The following is a 20,681-nucleotide window of genomic DNA, read 5'->3' as shown; positions in this document are numbered from 1 at the left end:
TTTGCTGTGAACATGTATACACACAAATATATACATTACACACACACACTTTCCCATTAGGATAATGATGTCATTAGAATAAAACATATAAATATACCAACATATACAGTCTACCCCCACAAAATTGCTGTTCAGAGCTTGCAGCCTCAGCTGTTTGCAAATTTTTCCTTTGAATCTAATAATTGTGAAAACTCCGCAATTTCAAGGACTCTACAAATATCTTCCACAGTTTTTTTTTTGGTGACTGTTTTGCAAGTACGCAATCTGAGAGCACTGTTCAGTTCTCCTTGCTGCTGTACCTTCTAAGGCTTTATTGTGACAGTATTTTGCTAGATTAAATTTCATAACTGCAGGAGACATAGCAAATTTTGGGTTGAAATTATAAAAATAGGCATTTATAAGCATTTCTCTGGCCATATCCGAAATTCATGAATTTTTCATAAATCATAGGGGCTCCTGGAATGTAACTCACATGAATTTTGGGGATCCACTCTATATCTAATTGAGATTATATCCGGTTTATTTTTATAATGATTTTTAATTATTACTTATCTATTTCCAGCTATATGAAAGGAAAGTAACTCATATAATTCTTGAGCACTCTCTATGGAATACATTTCCCATAATAATTTACTAAAATACCATAGAATATTTTAAGTAGAAGTTATTCTGTTAAAATGCGCATATTATAATTTCCTTAAAATGATGTTAGTGAGGAACAAGAAGGTAAGCTTGACCATATTATTAAATTTATAAAAGAAGAAAACTTTTTAGTGTAAAAGTTAAAAATGAGTGTTAGGGTTAGGGTTGAGGGTTTTTTTTCAAGCACATAGACTGAGTAATTTAAAGGAGAAACTAACATTTATTAACATTATAGAAGCAAGTTAGAAACTGACATCTCAGATATTCAGTTTCTCAGATACCCAGTGTATAGTCTTGGACCTACAAAATATTGCTTGCTAGGATTTCTAATACAAAGTACATTTTTACTGTGCTTTTGGTTTCAAAAAAATTTGTGCTGCCTTCACTGAATTTAGAGTTTTGAAACAAGAATTTTGATGAGCCACATTTGGTGAATTGGAGGAAGCAAATTTTTTGACAACCGTGAATGTTTCTACAACTTCTTTGAGACCTGACTATTCAAGGGAAATGCCAAGATGCTGTGCGCAAATGCAAACAAAAGAAAGCCTTTCCTTAATAATACCCACAAACTTAGTAGGTTTAAATTTTGCTTAAAATTAAATAATAGATGATTTACTTAGATTACTTACCAAGAAGATCACAGTAGTCAAAAGGTAACTAAGAGGCAACATCTGTTCCCTTTTCCAGCTACCTGTAGGAGCTTCGCATTACTGTAACAGCGAATATGGAGAATTAATTAGGCAGCAAATGCAAACTCACAGATGGCAACCATTTTCCTCTTGCAAATCCGCATTAGCAAATTTGTGTGATTTTTGCTTTCATCCCATTTGCCCCCTTGAAAGTTAGGAAGGACCCCTGGAGTCTAACCATGGTTTGGTTACTTGAAAAATAATTTTTTTATGCACATTAAGATTAAGTACTATAATATGTTAAAATAAAGTTATAGATTATACACGTCATAGCATAAAATGTCTATGATGCACATATATTGTGCAATACAGACCACCAAAGGGCGAGGAATGTGGAGGGAAGGCTAAGTACTAAAATGCTTAGGCAGAGAACTCAGATGATTCAATGTTGCATTCTCTTAGTTGTACTCTGTTCTAGGGGCAGGAAATCCAGAACTCAGAAACTGGAAGTGCTGCCCATCTGTCTCTGTAAGGAATGGCCTCTCCCTCCATTTGCCCATTCTAGGGATGACTGTGCTTACGCTGGGCTGTGGGTCCTGTAGCCTCAGGGACTTCTTTAAAAAATTAATTAATTTCATTGGTACATTTAAGGTATTTTTACCTTTACATAATCCATCTTGGTTCTTATTTTTTCCTCATTCCCCTGCCCTCCCTTCAAACCCTCCACGCTTCCCTATCTACCAAGACTTTGTTTCTATTTTCCCCCCTCAGGTTGATTCCATGACCTTCTTTCTTTCCCCCACCCTCCCACTTCCCCTTCCCCTTTGCCCCTTTTCTTCCTATTTCACATTATCTATTATACCTTTTTGTCCTTATTCACACTTTCAGCTTCTCACACTAGAGCAACTATTCGGTATTTACACATATGTGTTCTATTTAATACACTTAAGAGAATCGCCTCAATGTGTATCCATTTAGCTATAAATGTCTCTAGTTTCTCATTCTTTATGGCTGAGTAGTATTCTATTTTATTTAAAAGAACACATTTTCTTTATGCAGTCTTCTGTTGATGGGAAACTGGGCTGCTTCCAAGTATTAGGGACTCTTTTTTAGCTGGGCCTTGTAGAAATTTTAAGAAGCTGTTAAGACTAGGTCATCAAAGAATCCAAGCTGATTCACAAATGAGTCAGGGAAATGTAGCATAGACTACTTTGGTGTCTTTTAATTCTAGAGAATTATTTTTAGAGAAAAAAATGGTTTTATGAAGGTTGATTCTTTTTTACCTCACTTCAAACCCAACCAAACCAACAAGCCAGCAAACAAATTCACAAAGCACGCCTCAAAATTCTAAGCATTCCAAAAAAGTCAAAAAAAAAAAAAAAAGAAAGGAAAATTTCTGATCAAGAGCAAATCTGAGGCAACATATGATAGGTGATGAGGTTTCAACAGCTACTATATTTCATTGTATGGTAGAGGAGGAAAAGACTCAACCTAGTCTTGAAATTTTAAAGTGAGGTCTGAAGAAATTTTTAACATTCTAGATTTCTTAATTTACCCATTCTAAGATATTGTCAAAGAAAAAATTCATTAACATGTTTTGGGAGATAGTTCATGCTAATTAAATGTAAGCAACTCGGTTTTTAAAAAGTTACAAATTAAAAACATATGCATGTTAGAATTGAGCAAAGAGGGAAAGTCACAATTGAGTATTCAATTAAATTTGCAGACATTTAGATTATCATAGCTGGATCAGTGAAGAATGAAAAGATAAGCAAGTCATGTTTCTGGCACCTCATATTATAAATCCTTGGATAAATGAAAATGAATCCACTCAAGTATGGCGACTATTTCACCTGGGTCTTTAAAAAATTGATTTGTATAGCAAGAATTTGTGTCCATCTGAAGCCCAATTAAAATGACTGATCCCCAGTTCAGTTACAAAGGATGTACGCAAGAATTTATAAATATACCACTATTTCAAAATTGCAAAATCCATCTCCCATTTAGGTACACAGTTTATTAAACTTTTGGATGATTAAGCCAAGAAAGAATTATAAACAGCAGTTTTCTTTTGTTTCTGCAGCAAATTCCTCATAACATTTTTATAGCCTGTCTAAAGCAATGGCTTAAATCTTAGCTTATCTCAACATTTAAGTTTCTGTGCCTTTCCATTTATATACTGTAGTAAATATCCATCTTCATCACTGCTAAAGATAAACTACTTATATCCCCATCTTATTCTTCATAAGAAATCCCAGATATTGCTACAAATAAAAGAAAATAAGATAAGAGTTAAGTATTATAATGGTGAGTTAGATACTGTACAGTGTATTTCTAAACCATTACCAAGCAAATGGAATATAAACAAATCAATAACAGAACCTATAAAAGCATAAAAGGCAAGACATTAGGGTTTAAAGAATGTTCTTGTCATTATATTACTGGAATCTCCTAGAAATACTTGCCCTGGGGGGTAGTCAATTTATTTTTATTGCTGTTGTTATGAGCTGACTACTCTGAGTGAAACAGTTAGAAGAGGGAGGAGGGAAGGATAGAGAGAGAGAGAGAGAGAGGGAGGGAGAGAGATTTGGTGAGGATTATTATAAAGCGAGAGGCAAAATCACAGAAATTTCACCCAAGAAGCCATGACATTCCAGGGAACCCAAGGGAAAAGTCTGAAAATGCTAGGCTGTCTTCACATTTAGTTTTAATTCCTCTTAAGACTTGTAAGCCTTAACCTAGGACTTATGCCATACATGTACCATTTTTGTAATAGAAATGGAATCTGAGGTTAAAGAACGATGTGCATTAATACCACACTAAGATAAGGTGAGTTTTTGAGAAGACTTTCCTCATCAGGATAGTATAACAAGAACAGAAATAACATCAGTAAAAGTTCTCATTCTTGCAGATTATTAATTGCATCCTTTATCTTCCATATTTTTTTCTTTTCCTGTTCCATGAGCAATTCAGCTGGCTGAAAGTCTTAGCATGGGAACTCTTTTTCCTTTTAAGTGGCTCTAAATGGCAATTTTCATTACGCTTTAAGTGCTGATTATAATAAGGTTTCATGATGGTTTCCATTCACAAAGCTCCCTCTCTTTTTCATAGTGGTAACATTTTCTGTCTTTGATATTCAAGGTGCATTAATCTGCTCCAGCTGCTCTAACAAAATAGCACATGGGTGCTTGAGCAACAGAAATTTCTTTTCTGGAAGCTGGAAGTCTGTGTGCCTTCAGGGTTGGTTTCTGGTGAGGTCCCTTTTTCTAACTTGTAGACAGAAACATTTTCCATGTGTACTCACCTGGCTTTTTTCTTTTCTACGTGCCCTAATATCTTTTCTTCTTTCAAGGACACCAGCCTTATCATATTAAGATATGGCCCTTCACATCTCAACATTAATTATTTGCTTTAAAGGGACTCCTTCAAATACTTTGGGAGTTTGGGCTTTCATGGGTGCATTTGGTGAGGACATAGTCCATAACACAAAATGTCTTATCCTAATTTAATCTGTGAATCACATTTTCTTAAATTTGATTTAAAAGGTTCTGGAGACTTGTGTCAACACATCTTACTTTTCCCAGAAATTCTTGCCAAAGAAGATAAAGCTATTTACTAATAAAGGACTCCATTGTTTCAGAAAATTCTTGCAAACCACATTTTCTGCCAAACATTTTGGTGATATGGTCACATAGCTCTTTTTTAAATCATATTTTGGTTTAGTTATTAATAATTGTCTTAATAGCTGCATCTCATTGTATTTACCAATTCTAACTATTGGGTCATGAATTTTGCCAAATTTCTACAAATTTCTCTTTTTGGGAGATGTACTTCAAATCTATTTAGCTCAAACCAGAATCTATATATTTTCTTCCTGCTTTTGCACTTGATCTTAGCCAAAAGGCCGAGAAGCAATCTTGCTACTTTTGTATCTCCAGAAATTTTAGAGAAATTGTCCAAGTGGTATTTTCCTTTGCTGCTGTGAGATTAATCTTTGGTTTCTTCAATTCATAGATTTCTTTGCTGGGCTTGGTAGGAAATTGGCGGTCAGTGCTTCTTCCTGGTGGCTATAGAGACACCCACAATAACCAGTTTCCGAATTACTGAGCCCTCAATAATTGGTACATGGGTATAACCATTTCTCCTTTGTGTACTGACACTTATAAATGAGCAGAGAGAAAATTAGTAAAGTGGAAAATGAAATGATTGAAAGCTGTTTGTTAGATGGAATCAAAAGTGTCTCATTTTCATCCTCTGGTTCCTCTTGCTTATTATAACTATATGAATAACGGGTGACTCAGTTCCATTAACCTTCACTTTGTGTCCATTTTCATTGTCAGTTCACAAGAGCAATCATCTGATCACCCTATTTTGGGTGGATGCCAGTCACCTATGAGCAGGATTTCAGGGTCACCTATCACTCTGGAGAACTTCCCAGGAGAATGAGGCTGTTTCCAGAAAATAATAACTCATTAGTAGGTAGACAGCCACCCCAATTGATGTCCATTACTGGCTTAATGGAGTAAGATATAAATAATTGCCACCTGAGCATATATTCTTACTATACCTTGTAAAGGCTACTCGAGGTGGGCTTTGGGGTACAGCTATAACAAGTACATAAAAATGTGGAAGAAGATCGGAAACTTGGCAATTAATAGAAGCTGGATGAATTTTGAAGTTCATGCCAAAAATATTGGTGTTAGGGGTGATATTGGTGAGGACATAGCAAACAGGGAAGCTAAAGAGAAAATACCCATCTCCCTAGAGGGTACATGAATAATCATGAACAGAAGGTTGGTAGAATTATGTATGTTAAAAGCTATTTGAATAATGCCTCAGACAGAAATGAGGACATGTTTTTGGAAACAGGAGGAAAGACAATCTTTGTTATAAAGTGGCAACGAAAACCCTTGAGTGAAGGGTGTGTTTTAGTGATTTATGGAAGGTAGGATTTATAAATAATGAAATTAGATGTATAGCTCAGGAAATTTATAAGCAAAATATTAAAGGGACAGCTGGCTTTTTTGTGTTTGGTTACAGCAAAATATGAATAGAGGGAGAGTGAGAGAGAGAGAGAAATTCAAGAAACGATTTGGAAGATTCTCAGCCTATCTATACGGAAAATGTAAGACATCTTGTTCTGAAGAGAACACTAAGGTTGCAGGCAAACAACTACTCGATAAGAAACAGTATAAATGTGACTCATGGACCCAAAAAGTCACTGTAGCAGAAACAATGCCAATTTAAACTGAAAGGGACAGATAGGAGAAAATGAGGCAAAGATCTTGGGCATTTTAGAATTTATAGGATTGGACTATAAAGTTATTTGGCTACAAAAGGTGTATTATTTAGTACAAGAGAAGGATGACCTTGAAAGCATTTCAAAGGCCTTCTTCTTTGCTTCAACTTTCGAGATGGTAGCCCCTCAGAGCCTTGAGGTCATCACCTACAGAAGTGGAACCCCTACCACAGTAGGTCCTAAGAAAAGGACTCTTGGCCCAGTGGAACTGTTAGGTACAGCATCACACCAAAGATTACTGTTTAGAGCTGAGATAACGATATAATTTCAGTTGTTAGCAGAACAGAATTAATAGAAAAACCTATGTGTAATTCCACAAGAGGTTTTTGCCGGGGAGGCTTATAGGATCAGAGGTAGAAGACTCTGAAATGACTCTCTACACTGCAGAGCTGGAGGGTCCAGTAGTTGCTCAACCCAAGAAGTGGAGGGCCTCAGAACAAGAGGGATCAAGGATGCAGCAGCAGCCCAAGGCTGAAGGCCTGAGAGCTCACTGGAGAGTCACTGCTGTGAGTCTTCATGAAAAACTGAAGAAGCTGGTGACAGATTTTGAAAGGTGATGGCAACAAAAAGACAAGGCTGCTCAAGCAGGCTGAAACTGTTTGAAAACACCAGAACTTCCTTCTCCTTTCCTCTTTCTGTTCCATTCAAGCTTCAGCTGTTTTGGTTGATGCCGCCCACAACCCACCCGAGGCGTCTCCCCTTCCTAGTTTGATGGCCTCCGTGCTGGCCCTCTCTACAGACACACCAAGAATTGTGCTTTACTGATCGGTCAGGCGTTTCTTGATCAAGTCCACTTGACAAGATTAAACATCACCTTACGTTGAAGACTTTCTTTCCGCCATCTTTTCCTTCTTTCCTATTTCTCCCTTTTAGTGCAGGAATGCTATATTATGCTTGCCCCACCCCTGTATTTTGTTAATACAGAATTTGCCTTGATTTCCCAGGTTCATATATGAAAAAGAATCTTTGTTGCAAAATGAATTAGACCTCAAATCATAGACAGAAATATTTAACCAAATACATGGACGCCTTGAGTCAAATGGATACAAAAAGATAACCATCACAGTGATTGTAAATAGCTTATGCCCTATGCTGTAAGAAAAAGATTTGGTGTGTTCGTTTGTTTGGAGGTCTAAAGCTAATTAATGGCATTTCCGTAATTTAAAAATATCCTATTCTCTTCTCATATTTTTTCATCTTCCCCATGGAAAGTAGGAATTGTCTAAGCCTATCGATTTCAATACAACAAATAAAATTTTTTCAATGATTCATTTTTTAAATTGAGTTTATTGGTACATTTTAGGGATACAGTACAGTTACATTCATTGATGGGATCTTGTACAGATATGACAGGTCTTGGTTCTCATTTTTTTCCCTTGTCCCTGCCCTCCCTTCACCCCCTCCTCCCCTCTCCATTTACAAAGACTTTATTTCCATCTTTTTATTTTCTTACATTTTTTTCTTTTCCCTTATTACCTTTCCCCTACCCATCCCACCTTCCCTACACCTTTAGCCCTTTTCTTCCCATTTCACAATGTCAGTTATCTCATTAGGATCTTATGTACTATTATAGCTTTTCACACCAGAGAAACTATTTGGTATTTACACGTTTGACTTATTTATTTCACTTAGGAGTATATCCTCAATATGTATCCATTTTCTTATGAATGAATGTAATTTCTCATTCTTTATGGCTGAGTAATATTCCATTTTTCCAATAATAACTATCCAAATGAGAAAACTGAGGCTCACCATAATTTTAGGACTTCGCCATGATTACATAGTTAAACAGGGGAGCTGGGTTGAGATAAAAGTGATTTAAATCTATAAAACAAATTACGAACAAGCAAATCTTAGGCAAGAAATATTAACCAAAGTTGAATTATCACCTTTTTAAATTTTATTTTTTCACTGAAATATAGCAAATTGCAAATCCTAAGCCAAGTGTATGGATTTCAAGAGGTTAATTTCAGATATCAGTACACTGAAATAATTTATTTGGGCAAAAATGATTTAAAGTGAGAAATGAGGAAAGCATACCTTGCATCTTGTAAAAGGACAACACATATGCTGTTGTTCATACATATATTTCTGTCCCACACACGTCTTGCAAGTGAGTATTTTTAGGATATTCTCATGCCAGCCTTCCTACACAGTCTGGTGTGGTGACAAGTCACTTAGCTGTGAGCTCTTCAGTGCACGCCAGTGGGATTCAATGCCATGGAACTGATGTTGGTGTCTTTGGTTACCTCTTGAAGCCAGTGCTGGGTGTTGGATGTTATCAATGAAATTCAGGTGTATTGATGGGGGCAAAATCATCCTAACTCAGAGATGCTTGGATATGAGGTGGAAGGAAAGGAAGATGCTGAGGATGACTCCTGTTTCTCTCATTCTGTTTCTGTCATTCTCTAATTTCTGTAATTCTCTAATAATTCTCTAATCAAACCTGCAGGGACAACAGATTTGATAGAAGTTGCAGTTGTTTTGAGGGCAGGATTAAGTAAATATCTGGGGCTATGTTGTCGAATTCACAAGAAGGTCTCAATGAGAGACAAGCACACATGAATCCTTTGATAGCATGTGGTAAACAGAGGTTCACTTGGCATTGTCCAGGTTCTAAAGGAATATAGGTGATGAAAGTCAGTTGATATTTCTGTATCTTCTCCACTCCACTTTGTGATAGTTTGTCAGACATCCAGGAATTTAAAAGCATCCTTTTAAAGTGCTTTGCAAAGTACATGATACTAAAATGCTTATTATTAATGGTAAGAAAATGACAGTAAATAATGTTTGCCTTATATGATTGCTTTGGAGAGTTTAATGGAGGAAATCTGGGGAGATAAAGTGAGTGGTAAAGAGTTTCCTCAAGTGATGATTTAGCACATGGGGCGAGTAAGCAAGGTGTGATCCCCAGAGAGGGGAGTGCTGCTGCTTCTCCTGAATGTCAGATGTGGACCCTAGGGTGCTGCCATGTACCTTCCTCAGTTAGACTTCCTAAAGAAGGAGAAAACTTTTCTTTACGCGGATTAATGATGCTCACAGCTTCCAGGAGACTGTGGTTCAGCATACAGTCTTTCAAATCTTTCCAGGAAGTACAAATATCTTGTGCAAGATCTACTGAGTGATTGGGAGGGCTCTTAATTTGTCCTTGTCCTACTATGTAAGGTATGTCAAACCGGTGATATATTTATGTAATAGGTTCTATTAACAGTCCTACAAACATTTGCTTTTTAAATAATGATATGTCTTAAACATGATTACACATAAAATATATTTTCTGACAAAGTTCTTACGATTATTACATTTGAGTGTCAACTTGACTGGGTTGAGAGATGGCTGGACAGCTGGTGAGATATCATTTCTGGGTTTCTATGGGAGGGTTTCCAGTAAAGATTATCACCCTGTTGAACTGTGGAAGGAAGATCTGCTTTTTCCCATGTGAGTGGGCATACTCAAAACACATTTTAAAAAGAAGAAAAAAGTGGAAAAATGTGTATGCTATCTGGCTGACTTAGGACATCCATCTCCTCCTGCCCTGGGACATCAGTCTTCCTCCTTGTTACATCTGCAGACACAGAGTGGAGCCGAGCCCACCTGCTCCCCTGGTTCTCACTCACCAGCGTGGACTAGAATTGCTCCGCCAGATTCAGTGGGTCTTCAGATAGGAAATGGCAGGTTGTGGGTCTTCTCGGCTTCCATAATCTTGATTTAATTCTTCATAATGATCTCTCTGTCTTCTGGAGAAAAGTAAGACATTTTAAAAAATAAAAACATATATGTATGTATTTTTGTTGTACACAGAGTAAAATGTATGACTTATACTCTTTCTAGTTGCTATAACAGAATACCTGTGACTGGCTAATTTATCAGGGAGAGGAGTTGATTTTGGGCTCATGGTTATAGAGGCTTCCAAGTCTAAGGTCAAGCAGCAACATCTGAGGGCCTCATGCTGCTTCAACATGTGGTGCCAAGGGGAAAGGGAAAAATGGAACACAAAAAAGAGAAAAGAATGCCTTAATCCAATAATAGGGAACTGAGAAATTACCTCAGCATATTAGTACAAAGCATGCTAAAAATTGGATTTTGATGCTTTCCTATAGTAACAAATCACAGTGCAAGTCTAATCATTTTCTGATCTCTCTGTAAATTATATCTGAGGACTAAAATGAATATAATTTTGTATTTTCTGGACTAAACAATTTTAGGTCATACATATGTTCCTATTTTGAGCTGAACATTATGGTAACCATACAAAAAAAACTTAATTATTTGTCCAGTTTATAATTGCTCCTGGATCATTTAACGGCTGAACTCAGGAAGTCTACTGATCAAGTCTGACAGGTCATACATCTGTGATTATTTCAAGAACTTCTTTGCTATGTCAACCAATTCAAAGTTGCTAGACTACCAATTATGTTAGATTCAAAGATTCTTCGTAAAATCACCAAGTCCAGGGCCCAAAGCCCCTGAAATTAATTTTTCTAAGATACTGCCAAGACTTTTTCAAAGTGGTGGTCTTATTGCAATACACTTCAGACCTGACTTTATTTCAGCAGCACATTGCTCATAGGTGTTATATTTGGCATCCAAAATGTTCCCCCAGAGGTTCATTTTATACTGATGGCTTTGTTACCTGATGATGGCTTTTGGCAGCTGATTAGATCATGAAGCACTAAACTCATCACTTGGAGGCAGTAGATTACTGGAGGCATAACCTGGAAGGGTATGTCTTGTTCCTTGGCTCTTCCTCTCTTTTTTCTGTTCCCTGGCTGCAAAATACATGAGCAGTTTTCAGTTACCACATTCTTCCACCAGAAAATTTCTGTTTTATTAAAGGCCCAAAGCAACATAACCATGGACTGAAATCTCTGAAACAGTGAACCAAATTCAAATTTTCAGCAAGATGTTCCCCCAAATCCTCATGCAGTCTTAGGTACATCTTTCTTTTTCAGAGATGGCTGGATCTAGAGCATGCGATGCTAGGTTTCCTGGTGTGTGATTTCCAAATTTGTCCATTGACTGGATTGGCATAGTTCTGGGTAGGATTAAGGGTGCCCCACCTTGGGGGAGGGTGCTACCTACCCTAAGAGCAGGTAGCCTTGATAAAATACAAAGGACAGAAGGAGGGATAATATTGTTACTTGTCTCTTGCTGTTTGCTGCTTTCTGTCTGCCCTGAACTGTTTCTCCCTTTTGGTGCCCATCGACTATGTGTCACCCTTCCTTGAAGCCAGCCGACTATGCCCTGAAACCTCTAAAAACTGTGAGACAAATAAACTTTTCCTCCTTTAACTTTGGGCATTGAGTAATTGTCACAGCGATGAGAGAAGTAATTAAGACATGTTTCTGAGGTTTTATTTCTGTAAAAAACAATGTCAAAATAGTTACTATTTCTAAGACACACTCACTAATACCTACTCAGTTTTTAAGGTGGGGAATAACCTTCCGTCATTTTGATAAAAGTCTGCTTGGAATAGATTTGGTCTGCTGGATTGAGAATCAAAATATCATCTAAAACATCCATTCCAATAGTAATATACATAGCAAGTTATAAATAGTAAGTTTTTAAAAACTTTTGTAAATCAAATTTTCATCAATTGACAATTACTGAAATTGTCAGACTCATGATTATTGTTTGGTAGGATTTTCTACACTCCCAGAGGCAAAGTATCTTTTTGATTTAAGACTCATTGTGATTCTCTGTCTCTTTCCGTCTGTATCTCTATCTCTGTCACCCCCCACCCCACTTCCTCCTACTTTATGTTGAGAAAATAAGTACATTTTTCTTTACTGAGATTGACTTTTGCAGTTTTTGTTTAAAAAGTAAAGCATTATAGGATGGCAATTTAGTGCTTATAATCTATCTATACATTTTTAATTATTTGTTTCCATTATTTTAAACAATGTACAGATTCAAGGTGCTATCATGAAGCGCGATGGGAACTTGAATAGCAACCTGGGAAGCAGAACTACACTGAAACACATGCCTTGCTACACGGTATTCCTATTTTATAATTGCATCTGACCATGTTTAGGCAGGATACTCAGTTTCCAGAACCACACAGTTCTCCAGATACCTATCATTCATGCAAATATTTGAGGTTGGGAGAAAAAGGATAAAGAAATCAAAGTGCTTTCATCACCTACTCACAGGGCTTGATACATTGTTGAATTTAGGCTTGTATCTGTGCCTCTGGGAGTAGAGTCAACAAAGAAGTGTGAAGTGCAAGGGGTGAGCGGTCCTGTGCTCTTTTCCGCCACTAGGGATCCTCCCCGGATCCAGGAAGCAATGGATGTGGTCAAGCATCATAGAGTCCTCTTATCTAGAGCAGGGCTGATGAACTTAGCAGGAAACAATGAAGAATCCACCTCACTGTGTAACGAGTTCTGTTAATTGCTGATTTCCTAAAAACAATTTAAATTCTTTTTCTCTTTCTTTTTTATGGTACTGGAGATCAACTCTGGACCTTACACTTTGCGAGGCAGGTGGTGGCGCCACTGAGCTAAATCCCCAGCCCCACAAATCTTAAATTCTTAGAGTTTGGAAAATTAATGTGCCTGATCTCATACATTTATGTTAAACTTAAAATGTTTCTTCGTTTGTTTTAGGGCTGAATTTTAGCTCTGTGATAGTGTGCTTGCTTAGCATGCATGGATTTCTGAGTTCAATCACAAACAATGCAAATAGGTAATTTTAATAGCAAGAAACTACATAGCTTGTTTGATAGTATTAATATTTTAAAATAAATTTATTTATTGTTTCTTAAAGTATGTTCAATGGAACCTAACCAAATTACTATATACACTTAATAACCTACTTTTAAAAGAAATGACCTCTATTTTTAACATTTGTTAATTTTTCTTTTTAACAATTTTTCATTAAATTGATATTTCCATCATATCTTTATTGAAATTTTTCTTAAATATGTATTTTAATTATTTAAGATATATCTATTTCTTATATATCTATATAATCTATATCTATATATCTATATATCTATTTCTAGATATCTGATATTTTAGAAAATATTTTTAAATTATCAGAACTATATTCAACAGGAGTGATAATAGTGGACATTCTTGTCTTGTTCTTGATTTTTGATTTTAGTGTGAAGTTTTTCAGTTTTTGACCATTTAGTATGATGTGGCTGTTTTATTTTTTTTCATAAATAGCCTTTGTTAGATTGAAGTAAAGATCATCTATTCCAATTTTCTATAAGGTTTTTATCATAAATGGGTGTTGGATTTTGTCTAATGCTTTTTCTGCATCTACTAAGATAATCTTATGTTTTTTTTTTTTGTCCTTGCTCTGTTACTATAGTATATTATTACATTTATTGATTTACGTATGTTGAACCATCCTTGCATCCCTGGGATAAATCTGACTTGGTCAGGGTGTATGTATGATCTTCTTGATGACTCTCTGTATTATTTGACAGTATCTTATTGAGGATTTTTGTATCTATGTTCATTAGGGAGATTGGCCTGCAGTTCTTTTTTTTAGTTGGGTCTTTCCTTGGTTTTGGAATCAAAGTAACACTTGCTTCCGGAAATGAATTTGGAAGTATTGCTTCCCTTTCAATTTCATTAAAGTATTTAAAAAGTAGTGGCAATAGTTCTTCTCTAAGTGTCTTGTAGAATTCAGCTGTGAAGCCATTAGGACCTGGGCTTTTCTTTGTTGGTAAATTTTTAATTACATTTTTAATTTCACTGATTGTAATTGGGGTGTTTATAATTTTATATCTTCATTCTATTTTGGTAATTCATATATATCTAGGAATCTTTCCATTTCTCCTGCATTTTCCATTTTATTAGAGTACAGGTTCTCAAAGTAGGTATTGATACTTCTCTGGATTTCTACTGGATCTGTAGTGTCTTCACCTTTCACATCCCTAATTCCATGAATTTTTTTGATAAGGATAGCTAAGGGTTTATTCAGTTTATTTATTCTTTTGAAAAAACAACACTTCGATTCATTGATTTTTTTTGTATCATTCTCTTAGTCTCCATTGCATTAATTTCTTCTCTGATCTTTATAATTTCCTCTCTCCCTTGTTTGAGTTTTGGATTTGTCTTGCTCTTCCTTTTCTAGTAACTTGAGGTTCAGCATTAGGTTGTTTATTTGAGCTCACTCTGTTTTCCTAGTATGGGCATTCACTGGTATGAATTTCCCTCATTGTGTCCCGTAGAATTCTGTATGTTGTATTGGCATTATCATTTAATTATATAAACTGTCTAATTTCTTCTTTAATTTCCTCTGTGACCCATTGGTTGTTCAGGAGAGTGTTTCTCAATTTCCATGTGTTTGGGTAGTTCTTCCAGTTTCTTATGATACCCATCACCAATTTAATTGCACTATGGTCTGATAATATACAGGGGATAATGTCAATTCTTTGGCATTTACTTAAACATGCTGTATGTGCTAGCATGTGGTCTATTTTGGAGAATGATTTGTGTGCAGCCCAAAAGAATGTATATTCTGATTTTGTGGGGTGAAGCACTCTGTAGGCACCTGTTAAGCCCATTTGTTCAAAGGCTCAATTCAGTCCTAGTATTTTGTTGTTGATTTTTTTGTTTATAGTTCTGGAAACATTAGCCACAGCAATTAGACAAGAGAAAGAAATAAAAGGAATAAAAATAGGAAAGGAAGAACATAAACTCATTATTTGTTGACAACATGATACTTTACATGTAGACCCCAAAACTCTGCCAAAATATTTAGAGATTTAATTGACACATTCAGTAGAGTGCCAGGATACAAGGTCAATACTAATTAATATTCTTATACACAAATAACAGACTCACTGGGAGAGAAATTAGGGAAACAATTCCTTTCAAAGATATATCCAAAGAAGTGAAAAATCTAGGAATCAATCTAACAAAGGAAGCAAAAGACCTCTACACTGAAAACCACAGCACTCTGAAAAAAAAAAAAAAAGGTGAAATAGGATTCAAGAAAATGGAAGGACATCACTTGTTCATAGTTAGGAAGAACCAATATAGTGAAAATGGACATACTTCCAAAACCGCTATATAAATTCAATGCAATCCCAATTGAAAACCCAACAGTATATTTCACAGAACTAGAGAAAACAATCCAAAAATTCATTTGGGACCAGAAGAGACTTAGAATACCAAAAGCAATTCTAGGCAACAAAGACACAGCAAGGGGTATCACAGTTGCAAATCATTTAATTTATTAAAAAATTTGTTACTTTATACCCAAAAGATTTTCCTAGATTTTGTCAAATAACAATCCTGAATTTTTCACTAGAGGCACTGTGTGCAATCAAACACACCTGCAATGAATTGGTGAAATACAATTTTATTGTTTATGTCTTTTCTAATACTTTTGCTAATATGATTATTTTATTTAATATGATGCTTTTGTCAGAAGTATTTGTGTAAGACACTAAAATCAAGAACCTCTTTAAACCAGGGAAGTTAGCACACCACCTTCAGGGTCATTCCACTTAGGATCTGTCTTAGTTCAGTCTCCATTGCACTAATTTATGCTCTGATCTTTATTTCTCCCTTGTATGAGCTTGGGATCTGCCTTAGCTCAAAGAACTTCCTTTCTAGATGGCCTGCCTTTCCCTGGGGTGCCCACCTCTGGTCACTGAGTCACACAGGTTTATTAGTGTTATCAGAGTCAAGTCTAGTTTCTTGCTCTATGAAAGCCAATTAAATCAATTAAAAGACAAGGAGGTATTGAGACAAGGAAGACAATTTCATTTGAAAAACAGCTAGACAAGAATATGGGTGCCAATGGTGTGACTTTAAATCTTAGGTCAAAAGCCCAAGAACCTAAGGGTCTCCTGGATTCCAAGAGCTTGAACACATGGAATTGTGTTGTCCAGAACAGAAGAAGAGTATGCTCTGGATCTAGGAGAAACCAGATCATCTTTCTTTTTCTTTTCTTCTATCCACCTGTCTTACTGGTTCCACAGTGCCTGTCCTCATTGAGGACAGATGTCCCCACTTAGTTCACTTAGACTCATAAGCCAGTCTCTTCTAAACAGCCTTACAGACACATCAAACGTAGCCCTTCACCCTATCTCTAGGCACTCCTTAACCTAGCCAAGTGGACACCTAAAATAACCACACAATTTTGGGCTTTCCCTCTAGTCCACCTTCCTCATTCACCCAACTTCTCACCTCTCCTTCACAAGTATTAACAACAAATAAAATGTCTTGCACTCTAGATATCATCTTCTGGAGAATCCCAGCTTGACAGCTTTGAATATAACTTTGTAAAAACTCCTGGGCTTCAAATTTAGTGCTACATATGGAAAATATCTACCATTATTTATTTTACATCCACAAAGTTTTCCTTCACATTATATTATAAGGAGACACCTTAAGATGTTTTATAAGAAGCATTTTTAAAGTAAGGAAATTATAAATCATATTAAATGGAGTATAAAAGTAATTAAGATAACATGCTGAAGATTTAATAAAATTTTATCAACACAAAACAAGATAAACTAGCTTGGTATTTATAATTAGCCAAATGATAATAATTCAAGAAAATTTATAACTACAGTAAATTTTTTAGGTAGTGACAAATATGAAAAGTAATTTTATGTTTTGGTTAGTCTGAACTTTTATGTACTGAACTCTTGTATTTAGCTTCTGGGAATGAGCAAATATTGATAAATTATAAAACCAAGGATTAATGTATTTTAAGAACAATATAGTTAATATTTGACTAGAAATTTAATGAAAGTTATATGATGCTAGAAATTAATTGACCTGAAAGTTTGTATGGAATCCTTTTGTTACTAAGTGGTAAAGATTCGTTACAAAAGGAAAGAAAATATTTAGTATATTGGAAATAATTATTTTACAGTACAATTTGATTACATTGAGCTTATTTATCTAAGTAATATATAGCAAGTATGAATATAGTACTGATATTTTATCCATTTATTTTATAATAGATTTTCTTAAAATATTTTGCAGTCCTAGAAAACATCTGAATCAAAAGATTCAGTCTCATTAACTTCCATTGCTTTGCTTCTTGTCAGAGATTCTTTTTCAGCTAATGACAAATTACAATGATAAGGATTGAAATAGTTAAAAAGTTACTCTGTTTAGGGCTAAAAACTTTAGAGATTGGCTTTTGAAAGACAAATGATACAACAATTATAAAATAAAATTAGGTGTGAAAGTGAATGCTAAGAATAAGAAACAAATAGAAATTAAAAATTTAAAAACTGACAAAGGTACAAAAATTTAAAAAAAAAAGATATGCCATGACATTTTCCTTAATTCATTAAGTGCCTTTCACACTTCCATAATTATTTTTAAAGTCATCCATAAATTTGTTGATATCTTATTCATATAATGAAAATTTTGTAATATTATTTTCACTATAAAGAGGATGTTTTTTCTATAAGGTAAATATATTTCCTAGTGGCTTTAGCAGATTGCACTTCAAATAGCGTATTTCCATTTTTTTTCTATACTGAGCCACATACCCTCTCTTTACTTTTCTATTTAGACACAGGGGAGACCCTGTTTCATTAAATTGCCCAGGCTGGGTTGAATTTGCAATCCTCTTGTCTCTGCCTCCCACAGCATTGAGATTACAGGCATGACCACCACTCTCAGATATTCCCATAATTTTTATAAAAATATATGATTCTGTAAGCACAATGCTAGTTCCACTCCCAGGGCCCCTAAAGTATTCTGGGCCAATGGAGGGTCCTTATAGTTTAAAATAAAACTGATTTTACAAGGTGGTATACACAGCAACCTAAGAGACCATTCAAAAGCCTAAAAAATGTTTGTTCAAAGAATTTTAGTCATCCTCTTCCTCACCTCTTCTCTCCTTTTTATTTATTTTCTTCACGCTTCTTTCCATTGTAGTAGGTATAACAGATTGTCCGAGGGCTCTGTGAACTCTGAGATTCTCTCAAAATGGCTTTTAGGAAAATCTATGAGAATTTGGATATCAATTTTTCTGAAAACACCCACAGCAGTTGTACACATTAGAGAGTCTCTCTACTCCATTTCAAAGCATTTTCCAGTTTTCCGCAAGGGATCTGATGTAAATATTTTAGGCTCTGTGAGTCATGATTCTCTGTAACAACCTCTGCAATTGCAATGTAAAAACAGACATAAAAAATATCTACATTAATGAAAATGACTGCTATTCTTTATTAAAAGAAAGAAAAGCACAATAGTTTGCATTTGGCTTGGGAGTCCTATTTACTAACTGATCAATGCTGTAGATTACCAACAGATCTAATGATGAGTGGTATCAGAGATCACACTTTCCTCCAAAAGCACCAGAAGTCCTTCAAATCCCAAACTAGCACTCAACAGTTGTTATATGCATAGCCTACAACATATTAGTCTGTGAACCCCAAAATTACCAATACCCCTAAAATAAGTCTGCAATGTGATTTGGAGACAATAAAAGCATGCAATATTATATAGATGTCACGCTGTATTCTGATCCTTCACAAAATTCTTTGTGTTAGATTCTGAGTTTAGCAGGATTGAATTAGTAGAAGTGTATTTAAACAGACCTTGGCAAAGTCTGTAAATGTTACATAAAGTTTCAGTTCAGACTGAAAATACTACAAATCAGTAGTATTCAATCAGCAGCTTATATTGAACTCATACTTCAAAATTATATTGATTTATATTGACAGTATTATATTTTGTCAGTATTATATCGACTTACATTGAAGTCATACCATCAGCATCTACTTTAGCTAACGTGATTTCATCACTGTCATTTAGGACATGTACTTGATATAAGTGACAGGAGAAAGTCATTTATAAAAAAATGTCCTGGACAATTGCTCACCCACCAGCTGGAACTATGTTTATTGTAAGAAAAATGCACCAACTACAGTAAGATCACAGCTCTGTAAGAAGCCTGCTCTACATTGAAAGTGAAAATAGCGTAGTTACAAGGAGAAGAGGGAAAAGCTTCTGGCAAAAATAACCAGCGGAATCGTGATAAAGATAACGATAACCCAAGAGGATCTTTAAACATTGATTGAAATTGTGCCAGATGTCTCAGCATTACTGTGCTTGGAAAAAGCCATCTGTGTTCCATGGATCAGGCTGGCAGGCCACTGAAATCAGGCTTTAATCTGACTTCGAACCAAGAAAGCTGTGTACAAAATAGGCTCAGACAGTTGAGGTGATGGCTGGAATGCTCTGTGTGTGTGGCATAGAACGATTATCAATTCAGCCTTAGCCTTTTTCTTAGCCAAACATCTGAATAGGAAAATTCATGTGTAAACAAACGTTGGCCATCTTGAGGATGGGAGTTTAATGTTCTGAGGACATTGTTGTCTCTGAGATGTCCATCCATGCCACAGTTTTGACAGAATTTCATGATCTGAAAATCAGATATCCACTTTCTTGGGTTAGCAAGAAAGAGAAGAAAAGAAGACATCTATTATATATTTTTCCTGCTGTGCAGCTTTTATATTTCTTTAAAAATAAGCATAATGCTTAATAAACCCTATTAAGCACATTCAGAACTATGCAATTATCACTGGTTTTAAAAATACCATTCAGTTGGAAGCTTTGTTCTCTAAGTAATAACTGTTAACAAAATCCTGAGGTTTTGTCTAGATCTGGGAAATAGCTAAAATTTATTGACTACTTACCGTGTGCCTAGCATTGTCCTATGTGTTTTGCCAGTTGTAACCAATGCAATGCTCATATTATCTTTATATCTGGGTTTTATTATTATCTTTTGATGAGGCTCAGAGAGTTATGTAATACCACAGAGGTCACACAGCTGGATATTTCAGAGCTAAGATTCAAATCCAGAAAGGTTAGCTTTAGAATCTGTGATTTTAGCCAGCATTTTCTCTATCACATTAAATATTTGATTTTAGAGTTCATACTTTGTCTCAGCACCTCTGGCCAACATTTCACTAAAACCTTCACCTGGACCGTACAACCATTCCATACGTTCAGAAACACATCAGAGAAACAGATTTAGGTTGCTTTCTTTGTGTCGATATGAGAAAAAGCAACTTCCTAAATATTTCTATTGAAGGGGTAACCAAAAGGAAATGTAAGAATTGCAAAGAGGAAAAAAAAAAAAACAAAACAAAAAAGGCATCAGAGAAA

The sequence above is a fragment of the Fukomys damarensis genome, unplaced genomic scaffold (genome assembly GCF_012274545.1).
Source record: "Fukomys damarensis isolate Sample0158 unplaced genomic scaffold, DMR_v1.0_HiC HiC_scaffold_21, whole genome shotgun sequence".
Taxonomy (NCBI): Eukaryota; Metazoa; Chordata; class Mammalia; order Rodentia; family Bathyergidae; genus Fukomys; species Fukomys damarensis.
Note: the sequence above shows the minus strand (reverse complement) of the source record.